Below are 21,807 nucleotides of genomic sequence, written 5' to 3' on the forward strand. Positions count from 1 at the left end.
TAGGGGGATGACCGGGGGCATTAGAAAATAAAGATGAGGAGCAGGGGGGTTGGGCAGACTCAGAGGTTCTCTAATACCAAAAAATAAAACCAGGAACAGGATCACATTTGTACCACCAGTCAAGAGTTACTTTACTGAACTTATAATGCTAACCTAGGCGGGATGGGTTCCGTAGGAGCCAGCACCGCCCATGCCATGCCTAAGGAGGGAACACGTATTGAAACTTGGCTCCTCGACGGATGCACAAACTAGTGCTGTGCACCCACCTCTTGTCAAATTCCACTCTAGGCAACCCCTTCCAATCGCATCTGATCTTTACTTTAAGCAAATGTTTAAAGTAAACGATCAGATCCCGATCAGGAACAGATGTCCCTTCGTGGACCAACTTGAGGCGCGTGATCCAAATGGTCATGCGCGCTACTGCTAGGATCGCCAGGAAAACCAAACTTTCCTCCCTGGGGAACGGCGGCTCCATGTTGTACACAAAAGTTCCTACGTCGAGATCGAGCAGACACTCGGCATCGATGCGAGCTGTTACCCCCTCGACGTACTTTAATAGGGGCTGTATCCGGCTGCAACTAAAAAACGCGTGCTCGATTGTTTCGGGCTCGCGTTCGTCACAGCACGGACAGAAGCGGCTGGTATGTTCTTTATACCGGAAAAGTACGTCGAAGAGGGGCAGCGCATTTCGGACCAGTCGCCAAGTCAGGGAGAATTCCGAGTTATTCAGAATCTCCCGTCCCGGCGCCCAACACCATTGAGAACGGACAACCTCCATCGACCATCCCATCCGCCTACAAAGTGGATCCTTCGCGGTCCCCTCCACTAAATCCCGATACAGTTTCTTCCTTGGCTGATCGAGGACATTGGTCCCCGGCAAAGCTCTAAGAGCGGTTCGGCATTCGGAGAAGAACTTGGACTCCCCCTTCGGTCTACACTTTGATCTTGACCAAAAGGCCAAAACACCACGGTATTTTTGTTTATTTTTAAATATCGTGTTATTTTATTTATGTTCTTATCTGAGTATGTTCTTGTTCTATAATAATGAAATACAATATATTTTTGTGATATTTGTTTTATGGAATATCAGTTCATCATCTAGCAACTACTAACCATGCATAGATCATATAAATGATAATGGCGTAAAACTGATTCAACATGAAATATTAAATATATAATAAATATATATATCAAATATATTTACGTTTTGGTAATAAATGATAATTTGGATCATATCTGAATTTATCATATTAATTAAGAGAACGTAATCAGAACATTTCAAACAATATTCAGATGTATCTATTAGATAATTATCTTCGTATGACTTACTATAAGAATCTTGAGAAACGTCGAGTAGTGGCAGCTAGTAATAGATTGATCTAAGAGAAAAGGAATGTTCGTTTAAAAAAAAACAAGTTTATGATTTTTTTCGTATAGTTTACATCTGGCTACGTGTGTTACCGTGATTAATGGAGAAATCTTATTTTCATTGCTACATAACATTGTACTACAAAAAATAAAGAACGCCATTAAGAAAATCGTATAAAATTCTATTTGTGTTTTATGATTTATTATCTTTTTTCTACTTAGCTTGTTGGTATAAAGGAAGAGGTTACAGATATCGACAAAGATATAAAGAAGACTGCAATTGGTGCATCTGCCGTCGAAACGGTAAATTCAGTTGTACCAGAAAAGCTTGTCCACCAAGAGGTAAACAAACTTACATTTATGTATTGACAATAAAGTTCAATTCAAAAATCATATTTGGATAAATAATATCATATTCAAACTTACGAGATATTTACAGGTTGATCAGTATTTTGATATTTATTAAACATGATCCCAAAATATTAATCTTGTTTTTTACGGATTTTAAAATTGGTAGGAAGTTATCGTCTATAATATATTACTTAATAAATATGAAGTGAGTGTTTTTGTCTGCTTCATCCATTACCCTTTATCTTTCTCGAAATAGTTGGAATTACCTAATTTTTGTAACGTTAAGTTTGCTTCTCGTGTCTACTTGGTTAGTATTCTTCATATTATTTCTGCGTCTTTCTCGGGTACTAATCCTTGCACGAATATTGAAAATTTAAATTTTCCGCGGTTAGTTCAGAAATTTTGAAAATGTCACAGTATGTAGGACTGATACAATCATTAAATAATTGTCATTGTCTTTTCTTGTTAAGTTTAAACATTTACACTTTTGTGGAACATGGAATTAATATGGCTGACTTTTTTACAATGGGGTTACCACATATCAAAGCCCGGAGCCTTCTCGAAGTTGAGGGTTAATCTGTGTATTTTAGTCATTAGAATAGTTGCGTAATAGTGTAGTGGCAATTTGATATAATGAGATTATTTATGAAGACGGTTAAATAAGAACTTGTTTACGTTAGATTTGAAGGCGACGATATTGCAGTAAACTGGAAAGCAGACGAGTAGAACAGAATTTCACAGGCGGGAAGTTTTAGTAAAAAGGCTTTGTTTATGGAACCAATGTTTAGGTTTACGTACCGATAGAGAGTGGGTCAATTTATTAATAGCGATTTTGGCTCGACGAGTGTTTTTGTGAGAGATAAGCGAAAAGACTATAGATTGGAGCTTAGTCGAACACTTACCATGAAAAGAAAGATATAACATAGATATACTAGCAACGTCTGCTATGTAGAAAAGGGGTTGCAGAGAAGATAAAAGGGTATCGCCTACTAGATTACGAAGTCTCTTTTGAACAGGATAGGTGCTTCGAAGAGCTCCTGCCCAGACGCGGCAACAGTATTCCATCCTTGGACTTACCTGGCTCTTATAGATGCAAAAAATTGCATCAGGAGTGAGATATTTCATCGAGCGGTAATAAGATCCAAACATCTTCCCAGCGACCTTTGCAACGAAGTTGTATTTAATGTGATGTATGTGAATAATAATGTTAATAGTGTAACAGCTTAAACAAAAGTGAAGTCGCTAGTTTCCAGGGTAGAATATAATTCACGAATTGTTATGTTCGGTGGTCTGTAATTTTTAGAGTATAATGCTATTTTTAAAAGTCTGTCTAGATTTTCACAATCTGTTCTATATAGATCTTCAGAGCTTCTAAAATATGACACGGTCGTTTCCTTCTCGTATGAGAAATAAATGAAATTGCCAAGGTTACTACAAATAACCTTTTCTGGAGAAGCTTTTACATTCTCGGTATTCTGACCTCTATTGAACGCTGGAATAATAATTCTTAAAACTTTTGCAGTTTTTATTCGGTGGTTCAAGTAGTCTTTCTTCGTTTTTTTTTTGTTTTGTTTTGTTTCGTTCATTTCTTTGTAAGCATTCTCAGTTACTTTGGTATGTTTATTAGTTTTCTGTTGTTACAGAGAAAGTTGTAAAAATTATTGTTTTTTTTTTAGTTTTTAGCTGCTGAAATATCTGAATATCATTAATTTGAGTCTGTAATTTTTATAAAGTGTCTTTATATGTAGGATTTTATAAAGTTTCATCTTATTTTGTTAACGTAAGAAAGCATTAGTGCATACTTCGCGTAACTGTTTTCACAGTTGGATTTAAGTCAGCAGTAAAAACAAAGATATATAATTTTATTTCAATACCTTTTTCATTTTAAGAGGGTCAAAAATAAAGCATTTCGTTTCGTTAAAAATTAACGCAGTCCAGAATAAAATAAAATCACTTCTTCTTTGAGACAAAAGAACAAAGAAATTTCTGTAGCTGAAGAAAAATGTTTAATTTAGTGATTCGTTTTCAAGTTCGTTAATAAAGTTTAATTTTTTGCATCCAAAGTTTGGAAATTTCGCCGTTTTTTTCTTCACGTTTGTTTCTTTAAGGTTCTCGAATAGAAAATCTTAAATACTTGTTGCCCATGTTGTGGCGTCCCTCTAAAAAGGTTATTCAGTAAAGATTCCTTAATAATTCTCTGTTACCAGTGTTGTGGGTGACATAAGTGTCCAGTTTCTTAAATAATCACTCGTCGCCAATGTTGATGATAACAAATGTTCGAGATCCTTAATTTTCCTCGTCATCAGCGTTGTGGTCCTAGACGAAGTAGTGATGATACTCGTGTCTACTAAGCGACATCTCCTGATAAAAAAAAACGGTCGTGTGGCTATAAAAGTTTCTTTCATATTCTACATGCATCTTAATTTTAACCCGAACTTTCGGGACAGAATATAAATAAAAGATCTCTAAATTTGGTATTACATATTTTTTTACATTTACGTTAAATATATATTAGTTTCATAATTGTTTTAAACACATCTATTCTATATAAATTTCATTAATAAAAACAGGAACGGCTATTCATAAAATCTATTAATTAAAAGCTCGATTGCATATTGTATCCGGTCCGATAAGTTTTTCAGTTACTGTTACTTGCTGGGTAGAGTAAATTAGTGTGTCCGTGTCATGGGGACATTTCTGGAACGGTTATTGTGACTTAAACATGACAACAAGTTATCTGATTATTAAAAACGATTAAACGATAGGGGCATACCATTTAAATCGAGGGATTCATATAACATCGACTATATCGGTTGGTCGGTCTTGTTTTCAATATTATGGCGTCATTACAGGCTGTAGTGGATTTGAACGCTGTATTCAACAACCTAACAACATGTCTTTTTAATTATTATTATTAGATTAGATCTCTTTTTATTTTAACGTGTGAAGAAGTATTTTAGAAACTTGAGGCGTTGAGTTTACTGTGACTGTCCCTGGCGAATCGAATTTCCAAAGGTTTTTTTTTCGACCTACTACGCGTGACTCGTTACTTCCAACATTTTGTGTGTGACGAAACACTATAGAGAAGGAAAATAGAAATAAAAAAGAGAGAAAGAGAGAGAGAGAGAGATAAAGGGGAAACTTAAATATGTATATTGTTATTAAATTCTGGTAAATTGTTTCGAATGTTAATACCTTTTAGCGAAGCATTTGTCAGCCACATTTATCTGATCTTTTTACTCTCAAACCTTGTTTTAATCAACAACAGTTTCTGTTAGTGTGCGCTATAATTTTTAAACGAAAGCAACACAGACTTGATCTTTCATGTTTACCTCTGAGGACAAAAAATACGGGTAGATGGCTTTTAACGTTGTATTTTCCTATGTTTCCACAGTAATTATCACAAATAATTTAGATTGTGCTGTCCAATGCACGTGTTTAGTTACATCATTTTTTGCTTAAGTTTGTGCGATTCATGGACATTCTTTAGGAATTATTCATCCTTTAAAGCAGGACTAGGTAACTTATTCGAACACAACCACATCGTGTTATAATGACAGATTGACTGCTGAACGAAAGCCGTTCATGAAAATTTTAAAGATTACATATGCAGACCTCTGTAAATCTAGATATACGAAAATCAATATTAAGAAATTAATGTGAAATTAATATTGAGAAATTAATATGAAAATTAATATTGAGAAACTAACATAAAATTTATATTGAGAAATTAGAAGCACCTAAAAAATTAGTTTTCCTTATGTTGCGTCAAATATGAAATCACAAGCGGTCCTCAGTCGCATGTGTATTCCAGTCAGGAGTGATAACGACGTTAGTTTTTGCAGTTGTTGCTGAGTTGTCGATGTCCCACTACATGCCGCACCTTGTATTCTCAAATAGTCACCCATCTCGGAAAGAGCAGACATAACTCTGCTTGACTTTACTGATCTAACGAGAACCGATGTGTCAATGTGATTATTATTGTGTAAATTTAAGTCAAAACTCGCGTGAAATTTACCATGAAGGAAACATAAACGTATAATTGAGTCGAATAAATACACACTGACATTATTAAATAGCATGGTACACGAAATTTTTAGTAAAAAAACTGTTAGTAATTTTATTAGGTGTTGTATCATTCTGCATCAGTCAGGCTCCTCCTTTCTTCGCTTTATATGAGAAGTATTTTGTCCAGTTTCGCGATTCATATTTTTCATATTACCTATAAATTACTATTGCAATATCTAAACTTAGTTTTCTTGCACGTTGTAGATGACAATGGCCTGATATCGTTTCAGAGCGTTATGCTTTCAGCGCAAGTGTTCATGATTAATTATAAAATGATCTGACTGTATTTGTATAAGACACATTTTTCTGCAAAAATACATTCATCATACATACGTAAATAATTTCAAATTTAAAGACCAAAACTGTATAACATTTTGCACGTTTAGTCATTGTTATGTTTTATTTTATATCCAGGATGTTGGTATAAAAGAAGATACTACAAACCTAGAACAAGCTTCTGGAAGAAATGCAATATGTGCACTTGCCTTGGTAACGGCAAAATAATTTGTACCCTGATGCACTGCCCTAAAAAAGGTAAATAAAATTGACCTATCTTTTGACAATTAAATAATTTCCCAAAACCATACTCAAATATAATTATATCTCTCTCTCTATATATAAAGTATTAGTGTTCGTGTGTGTGTGTGTGTGTGTGTGTACAACTTCCAATCACCAAATTAAAGGACATATGTGTGTACACCTCTCCTGGTCAAGAAATATTAATGCCCATTTTAGGATGCTTCTGTCAAAGGAGATATTATATTGTATACGGACTTTCAACATATAGCATTCTTCAAACCGTTCCTACATTATTGAGTTACGGTAATTAACATGTCACATTAAATGAAATATATTTAAATAATTACCTCGATGACATTACTTATTCCACATAATAGCTTTGTTTCAACTGTACTAATTAAAATTTAAAAAAATATATTTAGTTTATTTAAATTTAAAGTTATATTTGATTAAACTTATTAAATCTGAAATCTGAAACCGTTTTATTTTCAAACCAAAAACCAGAAAACCAAAAGGGGAAATAACTGTGATAGTTTAATTGAAAAAATTGCTTTAAACGGAGCAGTTATTAAATATTTCCTGTTTCTGTTTTCATTTCGAAATATAAGTCTAAGCTGAATTATTATTAGTCGCGTGCAACGACTCTATAAGTAACTCCGACGGTCGATCGGTCTGTCAGTCTGTCCGTAACACTTTTGTACTTGGCCTTTTTGGTTAAGATCAAAGGTCTGTTGTTAAAAGATGCTGTACTTAGCTTTTTAAGCGTTTCTTCGCTTTTGGCCAAGATTAAAGTGTAGCATCTGTTTCGTCAGATACTGCAAGCAAAGACCATATGTGGGGAAAACCCCACATATAAGACCTTGGTCAATGTAGGGGCAACCCTTCATACCAATTGTCACTATTCAGCTCCCTTACTCCCGGGGGAGTTAGTCCCCATTTCCCCTTCACTCCTCACATCGGCCTTGTGCCTAATTTGGTCGGTGGGGGAGCAAATAAATACCAACCCAACATATCAGACCTTGTTCAATGTAGGGGCAACCCTTCATACCAATTGTCATTACCCAGCTCCCCTACTCCCAGGGGAGTTGGTTCCCATTTTCCCTTCACTCCTCACATTAAAAATCGACCTCGTGCCTAATTTGCTCGGTGAGTGAGCAAATAAATACCAACCCAACATATAAGACCTTGGTCATACCAATTGTCACTATCCAGCTCCCTTACTCACTGGGGAGTTGGTCCATATTTCCTCTTCACTACTCACATTAAAAATCGGCTTTGTGCCTAATTTGGTCGGTGGGGGAGCAAATAAATACCAACCCCACATATAAGACCTTGGTCAATGTAGGGGCATCCCTTCATACCAATTGTCAGTATCCAGCTACCCTACTCCCGGGGGAGTTGGTCTCCATTTCTCCTTCACTCCTCACATTAAAAATCGGCCATGTGCCTAATTTTGTCGGTGGGGGAGCAAATAAATACCCTTTTCTTGGCTTTTTGCCAAGATCAAATTGTAGTATCTGTTCTTACTACATACTGTACTTATGTTTGTAACTTTTCCTTGGCCACATACCTTATATGACGTTTCAAATTCCCTAAATTAAATAATTTTTGTGGTATAAAGTGGGGGATCACTTTTTCGTATTAATTTAATGTAAAATGATCACCCACTTTACAACCAGTCAGTCTCAAAGCCATTCAAGTCCTTCTCCAGATCATTCAAGTTGTTTTTGAGGATTCCAGTTATTTTTTAAGCATTCAAGTCATTGTTAAGGTCATTAAATTAATCCTTAAGTCCATTAAAGTCATTCTAAGTCATTTACTTTTTATTTATTTAAGTCATTTAAGCCTATTTTTCGGTCATTTTAGTCTATCTTTTAGAAGTTCATGTCAATCCTACATTCACGCATTCATTCATTACACGCGACTAATGGCTATGGCTTGTTTTTATTTTTAATTCGGAGGAAATTTTTTTCGCTTATTCTTAATTTTTAAGTAACCTTTTTTATTTGTTAGAGAAAAATAATTTTTATATATTTATTTTTTTTTTATTCAATTTTCACCCCAAACAAGGCACAGTGCCACTTTGAAGCAGGGGGCTACTATCAGGGACTTAATTAGCGGGGTCATTATGAAGGGAGATGAGTAAAAAGATATTTGTTGACATTACACTTGAACTTCTGCATATCGTTGCAGTTGGGAAAGCAGAATCCCGGAAGAGAGTTCCAAAGACCCGCAGTTCTGGGGAAGAAACTATTGGAGTAAAAGGCTTTCTTGCACCTAGGGATCTCTACTGAAAAGGGATGAGACTTAGTAGCTTGTCGGGTTTGTCGGGGGTAGTTCCGTCGGGGAGGTACAAGTGTTTGCAGTTCGTCAGAGCATTCACCATTGAAGTATTTGTAGAACAGGCAGAGGGATGCAACATCTCGTCGATGGGACAGAGGCTGAAGCCTAGATGACAGTTCAGGACCTATCAGGTTGGCGACTCTCTTTTGAACCCTGTCCAGGAGCGAGAGACAAGAAGCAGATGCACCAGCCCAGATGTGACAACAGTACTCCATACATGGGCGAATGGTTGCCTTATAGAGGTATAGGATACTGGCAGGCGTAAGTAGTTTTCTAGCACGGTAGAGGGAGCCAACCTTCCTTGCAGCAGCCTTGGCAATGCTCTCAATGTATCTATTCCAGGTCATATTCCCTGTAAACGTTAGGCCGAGGAGTTTAAAAGAAGTACTTTCAGGTAATGTGTTCTTGGCCATTGCTATTGATGGTAGAGAAGGTTTCTTTTAGTTATTTAAGGAAACAAGCTTAGTCTTAGCAGCATTGAATGTGACCAACCATTTTCGTCCCCATTCCACTACGGATTGGAGGTCATCCTCTAGTGTTTCTGCCATTTCCTTGGATATGTGTTCATTTGTTTTCCCCTCATCTGTTATAGAGAGTGGTGTCATCGGCAAATATACCCATCTCCGAAACAATTTTATCAGGGAGGTCGTTTATGAATATCAGGAATAATAGAGGTCCAAGGATAGACCCCTAAGGTACTCCCGCATTTATGTCATATTGTTTGGATGTACGACCGTCGAGGACAACTTTGATTTTTCTATTACTTAAGAAGGATTTAATTACATTATGAATTCTTCCAGTGATTCCATATGATCTAATTTTCCTTAGAAGACCATCGTACCATACCCTGTCAAAAGCCTTAGATATATCGAGGGCCACCGCTCTACCCTCCCCTGTTTTATCCAATGAACGGTATATATGTTCAGAACTACAGTTAAGATATCTGCTGTTGAACGGGCTTGCCTGAATCCATATTGTTTGTCAGTCAGGAGTTTAGCAGCTGTTAGGTGCTGGACTAGGGCTTGATTAACTAAGGACTCAAATATTTTGGCGAAAAGCAGGAGGAGGCTAATGGGGCGATAATTTAGTGGGTCAGTTCTTTCACCAGAATTCTTGAAGACTGGTACCACAGAGGCGGTTTTCCAGCAGTCGGGAAAACAAGATTCGTTAAGGCATTTATTGTAAAGTTTGGACAGAACTGGAGCAACCTCGGCAGAGCATTTTTTTAATAGCACAGCCGGGATGAGATCTGGTCCACACGCTTTTGAGGTGTCTAGGTTTTTTTTATAATAGCATGTACCTGAGAAGGGGTGATTTTCAAATCTTCTAGTGAGGCGTCTGTTCGCAGAGGAAAATCAGGGAGTGAGTGGTGTACCGAGTTCAGTGTGGAGTTTGAGGCAAACCGACTGACAAGCAGATTATCCTTGTCAGTTGCCGTGCAAGCAACCTCATGATCGTTTGATAGTGGGGGAATAGTTGACTGACCATTATTTACTACGCTGTTGTAGATTTTCCAAAAATCCCGGGTTCCTAATTTCTGTGCTTCGATGCGTTTTCTGGTGGTTTCAGAGTAATCTGTCTTAGCTGTCTCTATCACTCTCTTACAATTATTTCTAGCTTCTATAAACTTCTGTTTATTTGAGCTGGACTTATGTCGGTTGAATCTGCGGAATGCATGCTGCCTTTGACAAATGGCAGCTGCACAAGCAGAAGTAAACCATTGGGGGGAGTGGGGCTTGCTATAGAATTTCCGTGCGGGAACATGTGCTTCAATAGCAGTTTTGAACCATTCAGTGGTCTCATTTGCACACTGTTCCGCTGGAAGAGTAAAGATATTTTGCCATGGGGCATCTCTGATGAGCTCCCTGATGGCTTCCCAATCAGCCTTTTTGTAATACCTCGTTGTTTTGAGTAGTGGGTCTTCAGTTTTAGGGCGAGAATTTAGGCTGATTTCTACCATTATCACAGCGTGATCAGCATTCCCGAGGGGGCTGTGGGCATTTGTTGTACAGTCATTGGGAACCGTTGTCAGAAAGAGATCTAGAAGTGAGGCATGTTGATCTTGCTGGTCTGGGAAACGTGTCGGAAATGTAACCAACTGAGATAGGGAATGGGATATAAAGAAGCTATGTGTTACAAGGAGAAATGACTCAACATCATCTAAGTTAGTTCTAAGCCCGCGGATATTAGTAAATGCAAGCCTCAAGGGAGGATGCAGGTTGGTTTTCTTGGAGTTTGGTCCTGGTTTAAACGTAACTTTTGCTTGAGCTGTCATTTCATTTTATTTTATTTAAAAGTTTCAGTTAGGGTGAGTGAGTGAGGGGGTGCTGGACAAGTAGTTGTGCAGAATACCAGACATGCAATACAAGTAGACTATCAGCTGTCCTCACCCGCAGGATTGTGGCCTCAGGAAAGCCCACCGGAAATGAGTGCAGGGTCCCTTTCCATGCGCGACATGGCACTACAAACATCCCGATATTTTACAACTGTTGATGGAGCAGCCGCTCTAAGCGCTACCAAAGAGTTAGGGCTCCTGTACTATCAATTAAAACTAATGTCCTCATTTACTTGCATCCTCACGAGGGCAGAGTTAGTCAGAGACACACGTGAACAAAATCCATCATCCCCTTCTCTTTTTGTTGTTTGTTTATAAAATTTAATCGGTGTTTCCTAGGATTTATTATAATAATTATACCATAGCAAGTGTGGTTAATTACCTGCGAAACAGATTTTCTTTATAATTTATTTAATATCTTAAATTTAATATGGTCAATTTTTACGACGTGACCCACTTCGTTTAACCGCTAGAAAAAAATGATCAATATCAAGTTTCTGTCCAACTTCTCAAAAAACTTGAAAATGACGACCATAAATGGTTTTCGATGGTGCTGAAAAAGAATATCACATTTAAATTTGGGGCAGATAAATAGTTTTCATGATATGAAAAATTACTTTTTCAAAAAGTGGGGGATCACTTTCCTATATAAATTTAACGTAAAATGGGTACCCACGTTCTAACCACCTAATAATTTCTTGATATCATAAAACAAATTTAACTGTGATATTCGTTTTCAGCACCACTGAAAACCGGCGCTGTTTTTTTACTAAGAGATTCGTTTATTTTTCATAATTTAGGGTGTAAACAATGCTGTCATTAAGCTTACATTAGCGGTTTACAAAAATATATTTTTGTTTTTCATTTTTTTTTTTGAGGTGGGTATTTAATTATAGAATTTGTATAGTTTTTAGCAGGTGCATTTGTAGTTTACTTAACCGCCTCCTAATGTAAACAGAATTTTTGTGAAATGTTAAACTGCAGAGGCACGTGTTCACAAATACACAAATTGTATAATGAAAAAAGTACGAAAAACAAAAGTATGCTTTTGTAAACTTACAAACAGCATAATTAGCGTCCTAAATTATGAGATGAAAAAATGAACGCATCTCTTAATAAAAAAAAAAGCAGCGCCAATTTTCGGGGATGCTGAAAACGAATATCACAGTTAAATGTTTTATGATATGAAGAAATTACTAGGTGCACAAAAAGTGGGTGATATTTACGTTAAATTTGTATAGGAAAGTGATCCCCCACTTTTTGAGAAAGTAATTTCTTCATATCATGAAAACTACTTATCTGCCCCAAATTTAAACGTAACATTCGTTTTCAGCACCACCAAAAACCATTAAAAGTCGTAATTTTAAAGTTTTTGGGGGAATTGGAAAGAAACTTGACATTGACCAAAAAAATTAAGACCTGTTTTTTGTGGCCTTATACGTTTAAGCAGTCTTTATAAATAATAGGAAAGAAGAAATTTTGAAAAAAATATCAACATTTTAGTGTGGGGGATAACTTTTCTATATAAATTTAATGTAAAATGAGCACCCACTTTTTGGCCACAAAGCGTTAAACCAGACATGTAATCTCTAGCATTTTTTCAAGTTTGGCGATCGAGGGAGTGGGACAAAACATGACAAATGCATAAATGTTTACTTGTTTGGGGGTGGAATTACATTTAAAACATAAAATAACGATAAATTTAATTAATTTTTATGAAACCATTCTGTACTTTCACCTAACAATTATATAAACAGAACGAACCCCAAAATATGACAAATTCAATTTTTTTTTGGTGGGGGATTACATTAGAAATATAAAATGACGAAAAATGTCATATAATTGTTTTTGGAATTATTTTTTTGGTAGATCTTTTTTTTCTTGTTTTTTTGCAATTGCACGGGCATTCACTGCTATTTCTATTGAAACAAAAGTTATAATGATTTATTTTTAATTATCTTTTTTGGGGGAGGGGGGTCTTCCCGGTGCTCAATATCCGGAGAATAGTTTCTTCTCTTTGTAGCCTTTCTTCCGAAATATCTGGTGGAGAGGGTATCACATACTTCTTTTTGGGGGCGATTACATTTACATGTTTTCATCCGTTCTTTTATTTTTGTTGTGGGGGTATCCACGTTGCCCATGATGAAAATGATTAGTATACCGGTCTGTTTCAAACAGAACTTCATGTAAACCAAGGCAACGCTGGGTAGCCATGCTAGTTAATCTATATAATTATTAAACTCTTTTGGACTTTGCTTGCTTAAATCTGCCCCGACGATCGGGCGATTCCATCTTTTAAAAGAGGAATGACAGGTGATGTATATATAAGTATATATCCTTATATATATATATATATATATATATATATATATATATATATATATATATTCATATATATATACACATATATATATATTAAGAGGTATACGTGGAAACACAAGGGTAAAGAGTGCTCAATATGTTAGTAGATCCAAATATGTTTTTTTATTATTACAACGCCAAGTTTATTAACTAAATTCATTACAAATTGTTTCAATAGACAGGATAAAATTTATCCGCCGATATCGTCAGATAATTCAAGTAAAAATAAAAAGAAAAGAAAAGTTAAAGTTAATTTTTTTTATCGAAGTGAACACTATCAATTAAAAGTCAAATATGAACAGGTAAGATTATAAAGGGATACAGTGTGAATCAAATGAGGTATAGGTTTATAAAACAGTTATACTTAATTTAGCATGAATTTACAGTTTTCGAAAAAATAAGAAGTGCGAACTTTCTATTTGGCGCCAATATATATATATATATATATATATATATATATATATATATATATATATATATATAGTATTAAACTGGAAGATTCAATAGGCCTTAGGGATATTAATCCAATTTTTTAGATACATTTCCCGACTTTGTTAATGCCTATTACCAAGATAGAATTTCTTAGTTGGGAATTAAGACATTTTATATTTTCCCTGGATAATATTTCTTAGGATAACGTTGAAAATATATTATGAATTTTTATTAAAAAATTTTGAATAATATTCTATACTCATATACAGCTTAGTTTTGTCCTACTAACAGTGTTATTAAAAACCTACTTTTTTTTAATCATAAATTATTCCAGAGAACTTCTTAATATACGCTGTCATAGATATGCGAGCGACTTCATGGTTGGAAACTAATTAGCATATTCCTTAAGAAACTTTCATCAATTTATTATTCATTTTATAACTTCTTACTTGATTATCGATTTCGTTGAACTATTTCGCCTAGTTCTATTTATACATATTTTTTACGTTATGCATAACTGTTCTATTACATGCATATATATATATATATATATATATATATATATATATATATATATATATATATAAGTATAAGTAACATGTTTATCGATTTCCTCTTGCCAATTAAAGTTTTTTTTCAATGTTAACCATTTAGCAGCTATTTTTACCGGCTAAAATTAAATTGAATTTGTTCCACAGGTTCAAATATTTTATTTATCAATCAAGTTCTAAGTCTGTAGAGCAAAAATTGAGAGAAGAGTGTTTTATATATATATATATATATATATATATATATATATATATATATATATATATATATATATATATATATATATATAACATACATTTTAAGGGGATTAGAACAACAGTCTAAAGAGCAGAGTTTATTTTAATATATTAGTAAATTCATTAATACAATTAAATTAAAATAAAAGAAATCAGTGCTCGTTGTAATGTAGATATATAACAAGCCCGATAGGCATATATATCCTAGAGCTATTTTAATATTGATTAAGATGGTTGATAATTTATAATTAATTAAAAATTAAAAATCGGTTTCACAGGGAAGAACAAACAAAATCAATAAATTGCACGATCGTTTCGGAAACGATGTTTGTATTGAGATAGACAATACGTCTTGGACAATAATTTTATCATTTGGTTTTTTGAAACCAAATCACCTCATCAGCAAAAATATTATAGTGTTTTTTTTTTTATAAAGACACCAAAAATAAAACTAGTATTTTTTTAAATAAGGCAGATGTATCTTTTAATGGTCCGCCTTTGAAAGCTCGTAAGTATCATCGTCAATGCATTCATTGTGATGTTAAATGTAGTTTATGAATGCTTGAAAATGTTGATATATACAAACTTCAAAGGAAACGTCAATAGAATAATATATTATTCTAATTACTATTAAATTTCTCAATGTATATAAGTGTGTATATATAAGAATCTGTATTGGTGTCTGTATGTATATATGTGTGCATGTGTATAGGTGTGCTTGAAATACTATTATCATTTACGCACTTACTTATCTATATGTATGTATATGTATATCTGTATGTATATGTTTGTGTAGATGTATTTATGTATATGTATATGTGTATGCATATAGGGCGTATTTGTGCGTGTATGTGTATATGTATATCTGGATATTTATGCGTGTATGCATGTGTGAATGTATGTGTATATGTCTGTATATGTGATACACTTGGCACTGAACTTCTAATACCTGGAAATAAAGTAATACACCACGTAACCATTATCCAAAACACCATCTTAGACACCCACTCCTTCTATATCTAAACTTAACGGAACTACACGAACCCCTGACTCATTATAACTTAACCACTACCTTCTTAACTTTTAACCTTAAAACTTGAGGCTCCCTATATCGGTCCAACCACATGTAAACTCTTAAATATCCTACTAACCATATAATTAGTAATATAGCACAACTAAATTATGAATACTCTAGCCTAATTAATAACTATTACTCTTTATATTTATATCTCTGGTACATATATATTTTGTAACCACTATATCCATAAAACTACTTAACCAATTTTAATTGATCCCTAAACCTATTTATATCATAACTGCATTTAATTTACATTTATTATTATTATTCTTATAATTTCTATGATTTTTATTTTTATTTTCACCTATATAACCATTTACAATTGACTCAGCATACCCATATGTGTGGAGTTTTATATTTGCATTGCTTGTGCTTTGTGTGCGTATAGGTGTGTGTGCACGCTTATACCAATGTCTAACTCTAGTAACTCTGTTACATCTGGCCCCTAATATCAAACACTCCAAACCTGCGTATTAAGCCATGTAATTACCCCAACACATTATTCTAGCACCCCCATCTATTTCTTTCTTTATCTAAACTTACCTAAACTTTAGGGCCTATGAGCTATTATAACTTAACTCCTACCCAATGAACCCTTATATCCGGACAACTTCATACAAACTCCCAAATACTAAACCAACCATATGTATAGGAACATATTTTATCATTTATCTACCTAACCTCGCCTAATTAATCATACCTATTTATATATCCTACTTTTATTTTTACTTATTATATATATGTATGTATATATATATATGTTTATGTATGTGTATATGTGTATATATTAACATATATGTGTGTGTGTGTTTATGTGTGTATGTATGTGTGTCATATATTTCTTGTAATAATATATATATATATATATATATACATTCGTGTATCCTCCTTCATCCATATCCTTAGGATTCCATATTTTGCTGTATTTATTTTTATTCAATCCATATCTGGCAATTTTAATCCACTGTAATTCACTTAATTTCTTAAAGACATTTAATAGTCAATGAATTTAAATAGATAAACGCATTTAAGTTGGACGTAACTAAACCTGCTTTGAGAAGACGCATCTTAGTTACTGTAAACAACGCTCCCCTCCCAATCTGCATAAACCTTTAACATGTCAAAACCCATATGACATATACGCAACATCTAAGCGCGACAGTTCAGAGCCACGTGTTGCATTGCTCGCCTTTCTCCCTCTCCCCTTCAGTATTTATTCGTATTTCTATATTTCTTTTCCCCCTCTCACCTTTCAAAAGTCTATCTATCCTATTCCTCTCCTCTCTTTTTTCACCTTCTTTATCTATCTCCCCCTTTCTCTCTCTCTCTCCCTCTACTCCTCTCCCTCTCTCTCTCTCTCTCTCTCTCTCTCTACCTCTTTCATATATTCCAATCCGTGTCTGGTTGAACAGCTTTAACCCGCCTAACCCCTACCACCTTCTAATGTTTATTTAATCTAAAAACTTTAAATTGAAATTCTTCCCCTCCTTTTCTCAGCCTCTCTCTATCCATCTCCCCCTCCCCCTCCCTATATTCCTATCCGTGTCTAGCTGAATTTCTTACACTCCCCCTAACTCCTACAACTTTCTAATGTTTATTAAACCGTAAAACTTAACTGCTGTCGATCACCGCCCCCCCCCCCATTTTCTTCCTTTTCTTTCTCCCTTTTTATCTTTTTCCATTTCTTATTTTTCGTGCTAATTCTAATATCATCTTTCCAAGCATAATGACCATTTCTGTAATGTCTGATGAAGTTACTGGATGATTAATACGATTCGGTAACTGAAACATGTGTAACTAAGCAGATAAAATGGTAATAAAAAATAAAACATATATTTGCTCTGCAATAGTATTGAGCACTTCTTCAGGTTTTTACTAATGATCGTTTTATATATATATATATATATTTATATATATATATATATATATATATATATATATATATATATATAAAACAAACTCCTCTCTCAATTTTTGCTCTACAGTCTTAGAACTTGATTGATGAATATAATATTTGAATTTGTGGAATAAATTCAATTTCATTTTTAGCCTGTAAAAATAGCTGCTAAATGGTTAACATTGAAAAAAACACACTATTTATGTGTTAAAGTCGCTTAATTTTTACGGCGATAGCTCCAACGGTAACGACTACCGTTCAAGCGCTTAAAGTTTTGGTTGCCATTCAAGCTGATGACATTCGAGTCACTTTTTAATTTTGAAATCATTACGATATATTGGGGATAATACTATGATTGATAGATAATTAGGTATATAAGATTAAGTATTAAATCTGTGTAAATTAAAATATATTTATATTTAAGCGTATTATACGACAAGGCCCGCCGGGCTGTATGCTAGATAACTATAAACTGATTTTAAAATGGTCAACAAAAATAAGTTTGGCCACCTCGTAAAAATAATGGCAACAATTTTTTTTTTTACACTAGATGTTTCATAGCATATACGTCTTTGTGATTATTGTTTTGTTTGTTTATTTTATGGCATATCAACACTTTGTTAGTCAGATAATGATAAAACATTAACAATATCTGCATCAGAGCATATCAGCTTAAGAGAGGTAGGTTTATCAACTATCAAATATGCATAAGTGTGAATCAATAATCTAATGAAACATCAATTGTATATGAAGTCATTAAAATACCAGGGTTCAAAGTCGCAATAGACAAAGTTCATTTATTCAATTATTTGTTTGTAATAATAGTGAACAAGCGGGACCTGTGTAAGTTCCAAAGGAAACTCTTTCATATGTAATATATTGATGTTCATATGTTGTAGATGCTCAGCGTAAATGGTGACACTTCTATATTATTATAGCTCTATTAATCTAACTTAGCAGAGACGCCCGGCGTAGTCTAGTCGTAAAGTACGCTTAAATATGACATTTTAATTCTTCCAGAGTTCGTATGTATTATTATAGGGTTAACGTTTTATCAATGTTTATATATTATAAAGTTGAAATTTCAAATATAAAAAAAAATGCATCAATATTACTTGGGTGCATCAGCTTGAATCGAAACCGAAACCAAACCTTATGAAGCATTCTTGGTAAAATTATTTTCTATTAGAAGAGATGGAGGTCAATAATAATTAAACGATAGTCACTCGTATGTAAGCGCCACATCTATCTATCTATATATCTATAAAAACAGAGATGTGTGTGCCACAGACGATTTCTGATTGGTTAATCCAATAATCACATCTCCTAAAAAACTATGGTTCGTACGCTCTTAACTTTACCATAAAATATTATGGCTTTATTTATTGTCCATCTTGGAAGGGTTTAATTTTTTCCTAACTTGTTATTTGCAAATTACAAAAATACGAAACTTACAAAATCTAACAATCCAACCTCCGACATCGCGTCCGCCATTCTGGTGCTAGCCGCACACACGTACACACAACACGAAAACAATGTTTTGAAAATGTAGCAAAAATTAATTTTCCTGACATTTTTCAATATTTAAAAATAAATTATGCCGGCTGATAAAATTTTAAAACTTTTTTTTAAAGCTAGAAAGATAAAATTTAAAAATACTTATATATATATATATATATATATATATATATATATATATATATATATATATATATATATATATATATGAAACTAAACTAAAAAAAACGCGCGTTCACTCGTGGTCTTTCCATTTCGGGTTTGTATTACTGTACACATAGATTCGAAAAAGTTGTCAAAAAACAAATATATAACAAATAAATGTTATCAAAGGCAAGATAAGTTACTTTTCTACCAAACTGGATATATTTTTCGTATTTTTATTCAATGTAACATATTTATTCAGCTCGAAAAACGGGTTTGTATTACTGTACACATAGATTCAAAAAAGTTGATAAGATACGAAACAATATGCATAATATAAACACAGCACGAAAAAAACGTTGTCATCCATTCCCAGCACACGCGCACACGCGCACACACGCACGCACACTCACGTCCACTACCGTCCTTGGCTACGTCACGTTGGTATGGCAACACGATAAACACACAGTAAATTTGATTTTCTTCATTTCTACGCAAATATTACGCAAATATAAATCATATAGAATATCTGTATGAATATAATTACACGTAATAGTTAAATAAAGATGATCATCGTATAAGAGAACCGAAAAAAAAACTAATAGGGAATTAATTAAAAACGATAAAAAATATGCACATTAGCTAGATCTTTTGTAGATGAATGCAATTCCACGACTCATAAATAACAAAGTTGTATTTTCTTTTAAAATAAATAGAAAAAAGGGGTGTTGATAAGACTATCAATACACACAAAAAAATATAGATTTATTTTTGGGTAAAGTTCCCCCGGGTTTCCCTTTCACTTCAGTAAATAATGGTCTTTTGTTATATATATGGCGTACTATTATCCTTATATATATGATGTTTATGTTTATATATATATATATATAAGTGATAGTGTCTGTGTGTGTCTGTGCGTCTGTGTGCATTTCCCTACGCTAAAACTCTGTCAATTTTAAGCCTACAGATTCGAAATTTGATATACAGGGTACTGAGATTTGGGAAAATCGATGTGATAGGTTTTCGACAGAAATTTGGCGATTAAGTGGTCAATATTCAACGATTTGACCTTTGAGAACTCTACCAAACTCCTCCTACAATTTTGGGTCTAAACACGTGATATTTTAGATATATATTCCTTGGACATGGATCTAACTTATTAACTTTACTTGATCCCTAAACAATAAATGTTAAGAGATTATAATAGGGGTCAAATTTAAAAAAAATTGACCATTTTTTTTCTCAGCATACACCTCAAAACACCTGGGCAACGCCGGGCACCGATTGCTAGTACAAAATAAATAACGCATACTCTATCCTATACGTATATATATATATATTACAACACAAGATACTTAACGTATGTCAAGGTCTAATATCGTGTCGATTTAGTTACCTCAAATTGATCCTTACTGCAACTATTGTATACATTTTAGTGTTTTATTGTTCTGTTTGCAAACCGGTAAGGAAGTTTCGCACATGGCATTTTTTTCAGTTTATAATTTTTTCTTTAGAGTTTACATCTATCTATGTGTGTTGATGTGATTAGAAAGAGATTTTATGTTTATTGGGATATTACATTGCGATCTGAAAACAGTAAAAAAAACGTCTATTCAGAAAATTGTATGAAATTCGGAATTTGTTTTGAAAATTATCTTTTTTCTACCCAGATTGCTGGCATAAAGGAAAAGGTTACAGGAAGGGAAAAAGATTCTGGGATGAGTGCAATCGTTGCGTCTGCCGTCGTCACGGTAAAGTCAGTTGTACCAGAAAATTTTGCCCACCAAAAGGTAAACAAACATAATTTCAATATTGACAATAAATGTAATTCTGAAGATCATTTTCAGATATAATAAATACCAACATTCTACGATTTATTCGTCATTTTATCGATACTTCCATATTTATCAAACTATTTAATCAGAACACAATTATTAATTCAGAAATAAATCTCTTCTGTGTTAATTTTGTACTGTTTTCTTATGTTCATTTTTCTTATTCGTACTGTGTCGTGGACATTTTTAGATCACGTTTAGAAACTTAAAAAAAAATATTTTACATATATTTCTACATATATTTCTACAGAAATTATCGCAGGTTATTTACATGTAGTTGTAAATTACACTTTTTTAGTTATACTATTTTATTTTAATTTTTCTACAGAAATTATCACTGATTATTTACATGTGTTTTTTTTTGTTTTTTTTACATTCTCACCCCAAACAAGGCACATTGCCACTTTGGTGTAGGGGTCTACTATCAGGGATAGCAACTACTGGGGCACTATGTAGGAATTTGGGCAGCAAGATGTCAGTTCACGTTGCACTTGAACTTCTGCGATAGGCGATATTTATCACACTATTTAATCAGAACACAATCATTAATATAAAAAGAAATCTCTTCCTTAGTAACGTTGTCCTGTTTCTTATGTTAATTTTTCGTTTTCGTCCTATTGTATGATCATTTTTAAATCACGTTTAAACGCTTTAAAATAAAATATCTAGTCCCGTGCGCTTTCTGCGATCGCAGTCCACGTATTCGTTTTCCTCTAGCATATGTTTCTAGAGTAATTATCGCTGATTATTTATAAATCCCATGTGTTTAGCCA

The 21,807-nt window shown here is 33.7% G+C and overlaps 1 long non-coding RNA gene across 1 annotated transcript; it reads left to right on the forward strand.

Moving 5' to 3' along the window:
- The first annotated feature begins 1,624 nt into the window (after positions 1-1,624).
- Positions 1,625-20,978, forward strand: LOC145291631 (uncharacterized). The gene is made up of 3 exons (XR_013869474.1): positions 1,625-1,710; positions 6,202-6,321; positions 20,870-20,978. It is a non-coding gene; the product is annotated as an uncharacterized LOC145291631 (long non-coding RNA).
- The last annotated feature ends 829 nt before the right edge of the window (positions 20,979-21,807 follow it).

This window comes from Euprymna scolopes, chromosome 12 (genome assembly GCF_053919585.1).
Source record: "Euprymna scolopes isolate OS-2025 chromosome 12, ASM5391958v1, whole genome shotgun sequence".
NCBI classification, from domain to species: domain Eukaryota; kingdom Metazoa; phylum Mollusca; class Cephalopoda; order Sepiida; family Sepiolidae; genus Euprymna; species Euprymna scolopes.